The sequence below is a fragment of the Gorilla gorilla genome, chromosome X (genome assembly GCF_029281585.2).
Source record: "Gorilla gorilla gorilla isolate KB3781 chromosome X, NHGRI_mGorGor1-v2.1_pri, whole genome shotgun sequence".
Lineage (NCBI taxonomy): Eukaryota > Metazoa > Chordata > Mammalia > Primates > Hominidae > Gorilla > Gorilla gorilla.
The window spans coordinates 148,608,845-148,619,795 of NC_073247.2; the positions used below are offsets into that span (position 1 = coordinate 148,608,845).

Consider the following 10,951-nt stretch of genomic DNA (forward strand, 5'->3'; position numbering starts at 1 on the left):
GTGAGCTGAGATGGTGCCACTGCACTCCAGCCTCTGCAACAGAGCAAGACTCCATCTCAAAAAAGAAAGTAATGGCAACAACTGCAATTATTTTTGCACTAACCTAATAAGTGATCCCTCATGCCCATTTTCAGTTAACCCTGTCCCCAACTCCAGTGCCAAGCAACTGCCAACCTACTTTCTGTCTATAAATTTACCTTTACTGGACATTTTATTTTATTTTATTGAGACACGGTCTTACAATTTTGCCCAGGCTGGCCTCTAACTCCTGGGCTCAAGGGATCTTCCTACCTCAGCCTGCTGAGTAGCTGGAACTATAGGTATGTACCACCACACATGCTTTTGGACATTTTTATTTTTATTTTTATTATTTTTTTTTTTGAGGCAGAGTTTCGCTCTTGTTGCCCAGGCTGGAGTGCGATGGCACGATCTCAGCTCACTGCAACCTCTGCCTCCCGGGTTCAAGCAATTCTCCTGCCTCATCCTCCCAAGTAGCTGAGATTACAGGTGCCTACCACCATGCCCAGCTAATTTTGTTGTATTTTTAGTAGACATGGGGTTTCACCAGGTTGGCCAGGCTGGTCTAGAACTCCTGACCTCAGGTGATCCACCCTCCTTGGCCTCCCAAATTGCTGGGATTACAGGCATGAGCCACCACACCCGGCTAGACATTCTTTATTTTAAATTATACAATATGTGGTCTCTTGTGTATCTGGCTTTTTTTAATTTTTTTTTTTAATTTTTTTTTTAAGTTTTTGAGAATCTTGCTCTGTCTCCCAGGCTGGAGTGCAGTGCTGCGATCAAGGCTCACTACAACCTTCGCCTCCCGGGTTCAAGTGATTCTTCTGCCTCAGCCTCCCAAGTAGCTGGGATTGCAGGCACATGCCAGCATGCTCGTCTAATTTTTGTATTTTTGGTAGAGACAGGGCTTTGCCATGTTTGCCAGGCTGGTTTCGAACTCCTGATCTCAGGTGATCCACCTGCCTTGGCCTCCCAAAATGCTGGGATTACAGGTGTGAGCCATCGCGCCCAGCTGTATGTCTGGCTTTTTGTGCTTAGTGTGTTGTTGAGAATTCTCCATACTGTAGCATGTGTCAGTAGCTCATTCCTTTTTACTGCCAAATAGTATTCCATTTTATGGATACGGTATTGGGAGAAAAGCTGAGTGTTGGGAGAGAAACTGAGGCAGGGCTTGCATGTCTGCTAGACTTGCTGGCTCCTTGCTTCTAGTACTCCCATTATCTCAAGCAGCCATATGTTTCTCATTCACTTGATACACTGTTTCCTTTCAACCCCCACATCCTCACCACCTGTTCCTTTGTTTGAGCAACAATAAATAGCGTGGGCTCCCAGAGCTCAGGGCCTTCGCAGCCTCCACGCTTGCAATGGCCCCACAGTCCCACTTTATCTCTCAAACTGTCTTTTTCTCATTCCTTTGACTCCGCCAGACTTCGTCACTCCCACAACCTGGTGTTGGGTCTGATCACTCCAACAATACGCTATATATTGACTATCCATTCATCAATCAATTGACATTTAAGTTTTTGTTTACAGCTTTTGGCTATTATGAATAATGCTTTATTATAAATAATGCAAATGCTATGAATATTTGCATAAAAATATTGTTGTGGACACCTGTCATTATTTCTCTTAGGTTTGTACCCAGAAGTGAAATTGCTTGCTTGTATGGAAGGTTTATGTTTGTCATTTTGAGGAGCTGCCAAAATGTTTTACAAAGCAGCTGCACCATTATACATGCCCACAAGCAATGTAAGAATGTTGCAATTTCTCTACATCCTAGCCAACATTTATTATTGCTTGTCTTAATTTTTATAGCAATTCTTGTGGTTATGGAATAGTATCTCAATGTGCTTTCAATTTGCATTTCTGTACTGATAAATGATGTCGACCACCTGTTCATGTGCTTTTCATTTATATGTCCTCTTTGATGAAATGTCTGTTCATATATTTTGGCCAGTTTTCATTGAATCGTTTCATTATTGAGTTGTAACAGTTCTTCATACATTCAGGTTACAAGTCCTTTATCTGATATGTCTTTTGCAAATATTTCCTCCAAGTCTGTGAGGTTTTTTTTTTTATTTTCCTTATTATTCTTCTTATTATTTTTTGAAATGGAGTCTTGCTGTGTTACCCAGGCTGGAGTGCAGTGGTGCGATCTCGACTCACTGCACGCTCTGCCTCCTGGGTTCACGGTATTCTCCTGCCTCAGCCTCCCAAGTAGCTGGGACTACAGGTGCCCACCCCCACGCCTGGCTAATTTTTTGTATTTTTAGTAGAGACGGGGGTTTCACTGTGTTAGCCAGGATGGTCTCGATCTCCTGACCTCGTGATCCACCCGCCTTGGCCTCCCAAAGTGCTAGGATTACAGGTGTGAGCCACCGCGCCTGGCCTAGATTTCCTTTCTTTTTTTTTTTTTTGAGACGGAGTTTCGCTCTTGTCACCCAGGCTGGAGTGCAGTGGCTCGATCTTGGCTCACTGCAACCTCCGCCTCCTGGGTTAAAGCGATTCTCCTGCTTCAGCCTCCCGAGTAGCTGAGATTACAAATGCCTGCCACCATGCCTGGTTAATTTTTTGTATTTTTAGTAGAAACGGAGTTTCATCATGTTGGCCAGGCTGGTCTCAAACTCCTGACCTCAGGTGATCCACCCGCCTCGGCCTGCCAAAGTGTAGGGATTACAGGCCTGAGCCACCGTGCCCAGACCTAATTTTCTTAATGATGTCTTTTGGAGTGCAAACATTTTGAATTTTTGTAAGGTCAAATTTACCATATTTTTTCTTTTATGGAACATGCCTATAGAGTTGTATCCATGAGATGTTTGCCTAAGCCAAGGTCTCAAAGATTTTCCCCTATGTTTTCTTTTAAAAGTTTCATTGTTTTAACTCTAAAAATTAAGTCTAGTTTTTTGTTAGTTTGTTTGTTTTGTTTTTTGAGACAGAGTCTCACTCTGTCGCCCAGGCTGTAGTGCAGTGGCATGATCTCGGCTCACTGCAACCTCCATCTCCTGGGTTCAAGCGATTCTCCTGCCTCAGCCTCCAACGTAGCTGGGATTACAGGCGCCTACCACCACACTTGGCTAATTGTGGTATTTTTAGTAGAGACAGGGTTTCACCATTTTCACCAGGCTGGTCTCAAACTCCTGACCTCACGCGATCTGCCTGTCTTGGCCTCCCAGAGTGCTGGGATTACAGGCATGAGCCACTGTGCCCGGCCAAGTCCATGATATACTTTGAGTAAACTTCTTCATAATGTGAAGAGGGTCCAGCTCATCTTTTTGCATGTTGCATCTTTCTGCAGCACCATTTGTAAACTATCCTTTTCCCAGTGAATTTCCCTACCACTCTTGTCAAAAAACAACTGACTTTAAATACAAGGATTTATTTCTGGACTCTTAATTCTGATCTATATGTCTATTCTTATGCCAGTACCGCATTGTCTTTTTTTTTTTTTTTTGATACGAGGTCTTACTCTGTCGCCCAGGCTGGAGTGCAGTGGTGTGATCTTGGCTCACTGCAACCTCTACCTCCCAGGTTCAAGCAATTCTCCTGCCTCCGCCTCCTGAGTAGCTGGGATTACAGTTGCCCACCACCATGCCTGGCTAATATTTGTATTTTTAGTAGAGATGGGGTTTCACCACGTTGGCCAGGCTGGTCTCGAACTCCTTGCCTCAAGTGATCCACCTGCCTCGGCTTCCCAAAGTGCTGGGATTACAGGCATGAGCCACCGCACCCAGCCTTTTTTTTTTTTTTTTTTTCCATTTTTGAGATGTAGTCTTGCTCTGTCACCCAGGCTGGAGTGCAGTGGCAAAATCTTGGCTCACTGCAACCTCTGCCTCCCGGGTTCAAGTGATTCTCCTGCCTCAGCCTCCTGAGTAGCTGGGATTACAAGAGCACGCCACCATGCCTGGCTAATGTTTGTATTTTTAGTAGAGGTAGGGTTTTGCCATGTTGGCCAGGCTGGTCCTGAACTCCTGGCCTTAAGCGATTCACCTGCCTCGGCCTCCCAAAGTGCTGGGATTATAGACGTGAGCCACCTTGCCTGGCCTGATTAACTTATATTTTATTAAGGATTTTTGTGTCTACATGTATGAGAGACATTAGTTTATGCTTTTTTCTTTTGTGTGCTCTGTTTTATATATGATCTTATATTCTGCACTTGCTTTGCTCATTTATTAGTTCTTTTTTTTTTATTTTTTTATTTTTTTTTTTGAGACAGAGTCTTGCTCTGTCACCCAGGCTGGAGTGCAGTGGCGCGATCTCGGCTCACTGCAACCTCTGCCTCCTGGATTCAACCGATTCTCCTGCCTCAGCCTCCCGAGTAGCTGGGACTATAGGCGCATGTCACCACGCCTGGCTAATTTTTTGTATTTTTCGTAGAGACAGGGTTTCACCGCGTTAGCCAGGATGGTCTCGATCTCCTGACCTTGTGATCCACCTGCCTCGGCCTCCCAAAGTGCTGGGATTACAGGTGTGAGCCACCACAGCCAGCCTGCTCATTTATTGGTTCTAATAGTGTTTTTTGTGAATTTCTTAGGATAGTCGGTATACAGAATTATGTAATCTACCAGTATTTATTTATTTATTTATCAAGACAGAGTCCCATTCTATTGCCCAGGCTGGAGTGCAGTGGTGGGATCTTGGCTTACTGCAATCTCTGCCTCCTTGGTTCAAGCGATTCTCCTACCTCAGCCTCTGAAGTAGCTGGGACTACAGGTGCACACTTCCACATCGGCTAATTTTTGTACTTTTGGTAAAGACAGGGTTTTACCATGTTGGCCAGGCTGGTCTGGAATTCCTGACCTCAAGTGATCCACCTGCCTCGGCATCCAAAAGTGCTAGGATTACAGGCATGAGCTACTGTGCCTGGCCCTGTCATCTACAAATAAAGGCAGTTTTACTTCTTCCCTCTCAAAATAGATGGCTTTTATTTCTGTTCTTGCTTTGTTGTACTGGCTACAACTTCTAGTATTACGCTAAATAGAATAAGTGAAAGTGGACATTCGCCTTGTTCTCAATCTCAGAAGGAAAGCACTTAGTCTTATCATTCAGCCTGATGTCTACTGTAAGTTTTTTGTTTTGTTTTGTCTTGTTTTTGAGACAGAGTCTCGCTCTGTCACCCAGGCTGGAGTGCAGTGGTGCAATCTCAGTTCACTGCAACCTCCGCCTCCCAGGTTCAAGCAATTCTTCTGCCTCAGCTTCCTGAGTAGCTGGGACTACAGGCGCGTGCCACCACACCCGGCTAATTTTTTTTTTTTTTTTTTTTTGTATTTTTAGTAAAGACGAGGTTTCACCATGTTGGCCAGGCTGGTCTCAATCTCCTGATCTCGTGATCCGCCTGCCTCAGCCTCCCAAAGTGCTGGGATTACAGGCGTGAGCCACCGCGCCCAGCCTACTGTAAGTTTTTCATAGGTGTCTGTGATGGTTAATTTTATGTGTCAATTTGGGGTAAGGGATGCCCAGATAGCTGGTAAAACATTGTTTTGGGGTGTGTCTGTGAGGGTATTTCTAGAAGAGATTAGCATTTGAATTGGTAGACTGTGTGATATGGTTTAGCTCTGTGTCCTCACCCAAATCTCACCTTGAGTTGTAGTAATCCCCACATGTTGTGGGAGGGACCCAGTTGGAGGTAATTGAATCATGGAGGTGGGTCTTTCTTGTGCTGTTCTCTTTTTTATTTTTATTTTTTATTTTTTGAGACAGAATCTCGCTCTGTCACCCAGGCTGGAGTGCAGTGGCGCAGTCTTGGCTCACTGCCACCTCTGCCTCCCAGGTTCAAGCAATTCTTCTGCCTCAGCCTCCCGAGTAGCTGGGACTACAGGTGTGCGCCACCATGCCCAGCTAATTTTTGTATTTTTAGTAGAGATGGGATTTCATTATGTTGGCCAGGCTGGTCTCGAACTCCTGACCTCAGGTAATCCACCTGCCTTGGCCTCTTAGAGTGCTAGGATTACAGGCGTGAGCCACCATGCCTGGCTTCCATGCTGTTCTCTTGATAGTGAATAAGTCTCGTGAGATCTGATAGTTTTATAAGGGGGAGTTCCCCTGCACATGCTCCCTTGCCTGCCTCCATGTAAGATGTGCCTTTGCTTCTCTATTGCCTTCCATCATGATTGTGTTCCACAGAAATGTGGAACTGTGAGTCCATTAAACCTGTTTCCTTTATAAATTACCCAGTATCGGGTATTTATTTATTTATTTGTTTATTTTTGAGATGGAGTCTTGCCCTGTGGCCCAGGCTGGAGTGCAATGGTGCAGTCTCAGCTCACTGCGACCTCCGCCTCCCAGGTTCAAGCGATTCTCCTGCCTTAGCCTCCCAAGTAGCTGGGATTACAGGGGTGCACCACCACGCCTGGCTGATTTTTTTGTATCTTTAGTAGAGACAGGGTTGCACCATGTTGGCCAAGCTGGTCTTGAACTCCTGACATTGTGATCTGCCTGCCTCAGCCTCCCAAAGTGCTGGGATTACAGTTGTGAGCCACCATGCCTGGCTCAGGTATGTCCTCATTAGCAGTGTGAGAACAGATTAATACACTGGGCAAAGACCAATGTGGATGGGCATTATCCAATCTGTTGAGGGCCTGAATAGAGCAAAAAAGGTAGAGGAGGATGAATTATTTCTCTGCTTGAGCTGTGACATCCATGTACTCTTGCTCTGACACAATGGCAGTTCTGGTTCTTGGGCTCTGGGACTCAGACCAGGACTTACATCATTGACTCCCTGATTCTCAGGCCTTCAGACTCACATCGAGTTACACCACTGGCTTTCCTGGTTCAATAGCTTGCAGATGGCAGATTGTGGAATTTCTTGGCCTCCAAAACTGGATAAGCCAATTTCTGTAATAAATCTTCTCTCTCTCTCTTTTTTTTCTTTGAGATGGGATATTACTCGGTCTCCCAGGCTGGAGTGCGATGGCGCAATCTCAGCTCACTGCAACCTCTGCCTCCCAGGTTCAAGTGAGTCTCCTGCCTCAGCTTCCTGGGTAGCTGGGATAACAGGCGCCAACAACCACACCCAGCTAATTTTTGTATTTTTTAGTAGAGATGGGGTTTCGCCATGTTGGCCAGGCTGGTCTCCTGACCTCAGTTGATCCACCTGCCTCGGCCTCCCAAAGTGCTAGAATTACAGGTGTAAGCCACTTGCCCAACCAGAAATCTCATATTTTGTTACTTCTGTTTCTCTGGAGAACCCTATTACAATGTCCTTCATCAGGTTGAGGAAGTTTCCTTCTATTCCAAGTTTGTTAATCGTCTTTATCAGAAATGAGTGGAGGCATCTTAGACAATTCTTTCATGAAATCCTTTCAATAATCTTATGCCAGCATGGGCAAAATAGGGAGAACTCATCTCTACAAAAATATTTTAAAATTAGGCCAGGCGCGGTGGCTCACGCCTGTAATCCCAGCACTTGGGAGGCCGAGGCAGGTGGATCACCTGAGGTCAGGAGTTCGAGACCAGCCTGACCAATATGGTGAAAACCCGTTCTTACTAAAAATACAAAAATTAGCCAGGCATGGTGGCACGAGCCTGTAGTCCCACCTACTTGGGAGGCTGAGACAGGAGAATCACTTGAACCCGGGAGGTGGAGGTTGCAGTGAGCCAAGATCGTGCCACTGCATTCCAGCCTGGGTAACAGAGCAAGGCTCAGTCTCAAAAAAAAAAAACAAAATTAACATGCATTCATTATTTGCATGACAGTCATGATTTATCTTTCTTTGAAAACTATCTTTTAACAGTGGCAAGGATAGGACAGCAGGAAGCCAGAGTTGAAAGTAAAATGACACAGTTAAAAGTTTAGACATGAGTGGCCCTTATGTGTCCGGAATTGGTGGGTTCTTGGTCTCACTGACTTTAAGAATAAAGCCGTGGCCCTCGCGGTGAGTGTTACAGCTCTTAAGGTGGCGCATCTGGAGTTGTTCGTTCCTCTCGGTGGGCTTGTGGTCTCACTGGGCGCAGGAGTGAAGCTGCAGATCTTCGCGGTGAGTGTTACAGCTCATAAAAGCAGTGGGGACCCAAAGAGTGAGCAGTAGCAAGAGCAAAAGAACAAAGCTTCCATGGTGTGGAAGGGGACCCAAGCGGATTGCCAATGCTGGCTTAGGCAGCCTGCTTTTATTCTCTTATCTGGCCCCACTCACATCCTGCTGATTGGTAGAGCTGAGTGGCCTGTTTTGTCAGGGCGCTGATTGGTGCATTTACAATCCCTGAGCTAGATACAAAGGTTCTCCATGTCCCCATCAGATTAGTTAGATACAGAGTTTCGACACACAGGTTCTCCAAGGCCCCACCAGAGCAGCTAGATACAGAGTGTCGATTGGTGCATTCACAAACCTTGAGCTAAACACAGGGTGCTGATTGGTGTGTTTACAAACCTTGAGCTAGATACAGAGTGCCGATTGGTGTATTTACAATCCCTGAGCTAGACATAAAGGTTCTCCAAGGCCCCACCAGAGCAGCTAGATACAGAGTGTCGATTGGTGCACTCACAATCCTTGAGCTAAACACAGGGTGCTGATTGGTGTATTTACAATCCCTGAGCTAGATATAAAGGTTCTCCACGTCCCCATCAGATTAGTTAGATACAGAGTTTCGACACACAGGTTCTCCAAGGCCCCACCAGAGCAGCTAGATACAGTGTCGATTGGTGCACTCACAAACCTTGAGCTAAACACAGGGTGCTGATTGGTGTATTTACAATCCCTGAGCTAGATATAAAGACTCTCCACGTCCCCACCAAACTCAGGAGCCTAGCTGGCTTCACCTAGTGGATCCCGCACCAGGGCTGCAGGTGGAGCTGCCTGCCAGTCCCGCGCCGTGCGCTCGCATTCCTCAGCCCTTGGGTGGTCGATGGGACTGGGCGCCGTGGAGCAGGGGGTGGCGCTCGTCGGGGAGGCTCGGGCCGCACAGGAGCCCATGGAGGGGGTGGGAGGCTCAGGCATGGCGGGCTGCAGGTCCCGAGCCCTGCCCCGCGGGAAGGCAGCTAAGGCTCAGTGAGAAATCGAGTGCAGCGCCGGTGGGCTGGCACTGCTGGGGGACCCAGTACACCCTCCACAGCCGCTGGCCCGGGTGCTAAGTCCCTCATTGCCCGGGGCCAGCAGGGCTGGCGGGCTGCTCCGAGTGCGGGGCCCGCCAAGCCCACGCCCACCCGGAATTCCAGCTGGCCGGCAAGCGCCGCACGCAGCCCCAGTTCCCGCTCGCACCTCTCCCTCCACACCTCCCTGCAAGCTGAGGGAGTGGGCTCCAGCCTTGGCCAGCCCAGAAAGTGGCTCCCACAGTGCAGTGGGGGGCTGAAGGGCTCCTCAAATGCCGCCAAAGTGGGAGCCCAGGCAGGGGAGGTGCCGAGAGCAAGCGAGGGCTCTGAGGACTGCCAGCACGCTGTCACCTCTCACTTATGCCAAGATGTCCCACGCTTGGGTCCCCAGCCTTGCGCCCACCTTGCTGCTCAGCCTGCTGGCTGACCCCCAAAAGGCTGCAGCCAAATGTGGTCTCTCCTTCACTTGCTCCAAAGGATTCAAATGCTGTGGCGACAGCTGCTGCCAGGAGAACGAGTCCTTCTCCGGCCCCTTGAGGTTATTCTGAAGTCCACCCTGGGCCTAACCCCCATAGAGCCACCCCCTTCCTGTAGCTTCAGCCCTGAAGAACATACTGGGGAACAGAAGGGCATTGACAATCCACCCTTCTGAGTCACCTCCTGCCTGGAATCTTGTCACCAGGAACCTCCTCCTCAGTGCCTCCTGGATCAAGCTAGAGACTGCTGGCACCCCGGGAGTGTCCCTCCCCATCCTGCCATGTCTCTGTTCATTCTTGGATTTAACTTATTGCTTTTTCTGCCCCTGTTCCACCCCAGCTGCCTCTCTTGTCCTGTGGGTTGGGCTGGAGTGACAGTATCTGTGCCCGCCCCTGCCACAAGCCCAAGTGAGAGGCTGCCCGAAGGAAAATGTGAACCATTGGAGGTGCCCAACAGCAGAATGGGCTACTATGAGGGGTAGTAACAGCCCCATTTCAGGAGGTATGCAAATCTTGACTGAATAGCCAACTCTGAGATTTTATCAGGGCACTTCTGTACTTGTGGGAGATTGGAGTGGATGAGCTCTGAGCCACCTTCCGATCCTACCTGAATAGAGAAGAACTCACTGTATCCCCTGCAACACACGATAAACACACATCCTCACCGAAAAAATAAATAAATAAATGTTTAGACACTGGGATAAATGTAGGTAGGTTTAAGGAGAAGAGAAAATCTTATTGCTAAGGTTAAGCTTGAAAAGAAAGAAAGGACAAAAGACTGTTGAGTTACCTAGAGAAATCACTGTTTCATAATTAGTATTGAATGAGTATCCTTGCTAAATTTTTTAGTATATAGAAAACTGTAATAAAGGCATATACCCTTTTGTGGCCGGACGCAGTGGCTCACACCTGTAATCCCAATACTTTGGGAGGCTGAGGAGGGCTGATTGCTTGAACCTAGAAGTTCAAGACCAGCCTGGGCAACATAGTGAAACTCTGTCTCTACCAAAAATACAAAAAATTAGCTGGGTATGGTGGTGCACGCCTATGGTTCCAGCTACTCTGGAGGCTGAAGTAGGAGGATTGCTTGAGCCTGGGAGGCAGAGGTTGCAGTGAGCTGAGATCGCACCACTAGTCTTGAAAAAAAAAAAAAAAAGGCATATACCCTTTTGATAAAAAGTTGATACTGGTGCAGGAATCAGATTCTTAGTCCAAAATCCAAGAGTTCAAAGGAAAAACCTAAAACTTTCCACTCTCACCATATCATAGAGTATGTAAATAATAAGAATAATTAATCAACTGGGAGCGGTGGTTCATGCCTGGAATCCCAGCACTTTGGGAGGCCCAAGTGGCTAGATCACTTGAGCCCAGGAGTTTGAGACCAGCCTGATCAACATGGATAAACTCTGTCTCTACTAAAAATACAAAATAG

The 10,951-nt window shown here is 47.3% G+C and overlaps 1 pseudogene; it reads left to right on the plus strand.

The window, feature by feature from the left end:
• Positions 1-9,411: 9,411 nt before the first annotated feature.
• Positions 9,412-9,695, plus strand: LOC115932075 (transmembrane protein 92-like; annotated as a pseudogene).
• The last annotated feature ends 1,256 nt before the right edge of the window (positions 9,696-10,951 follow it).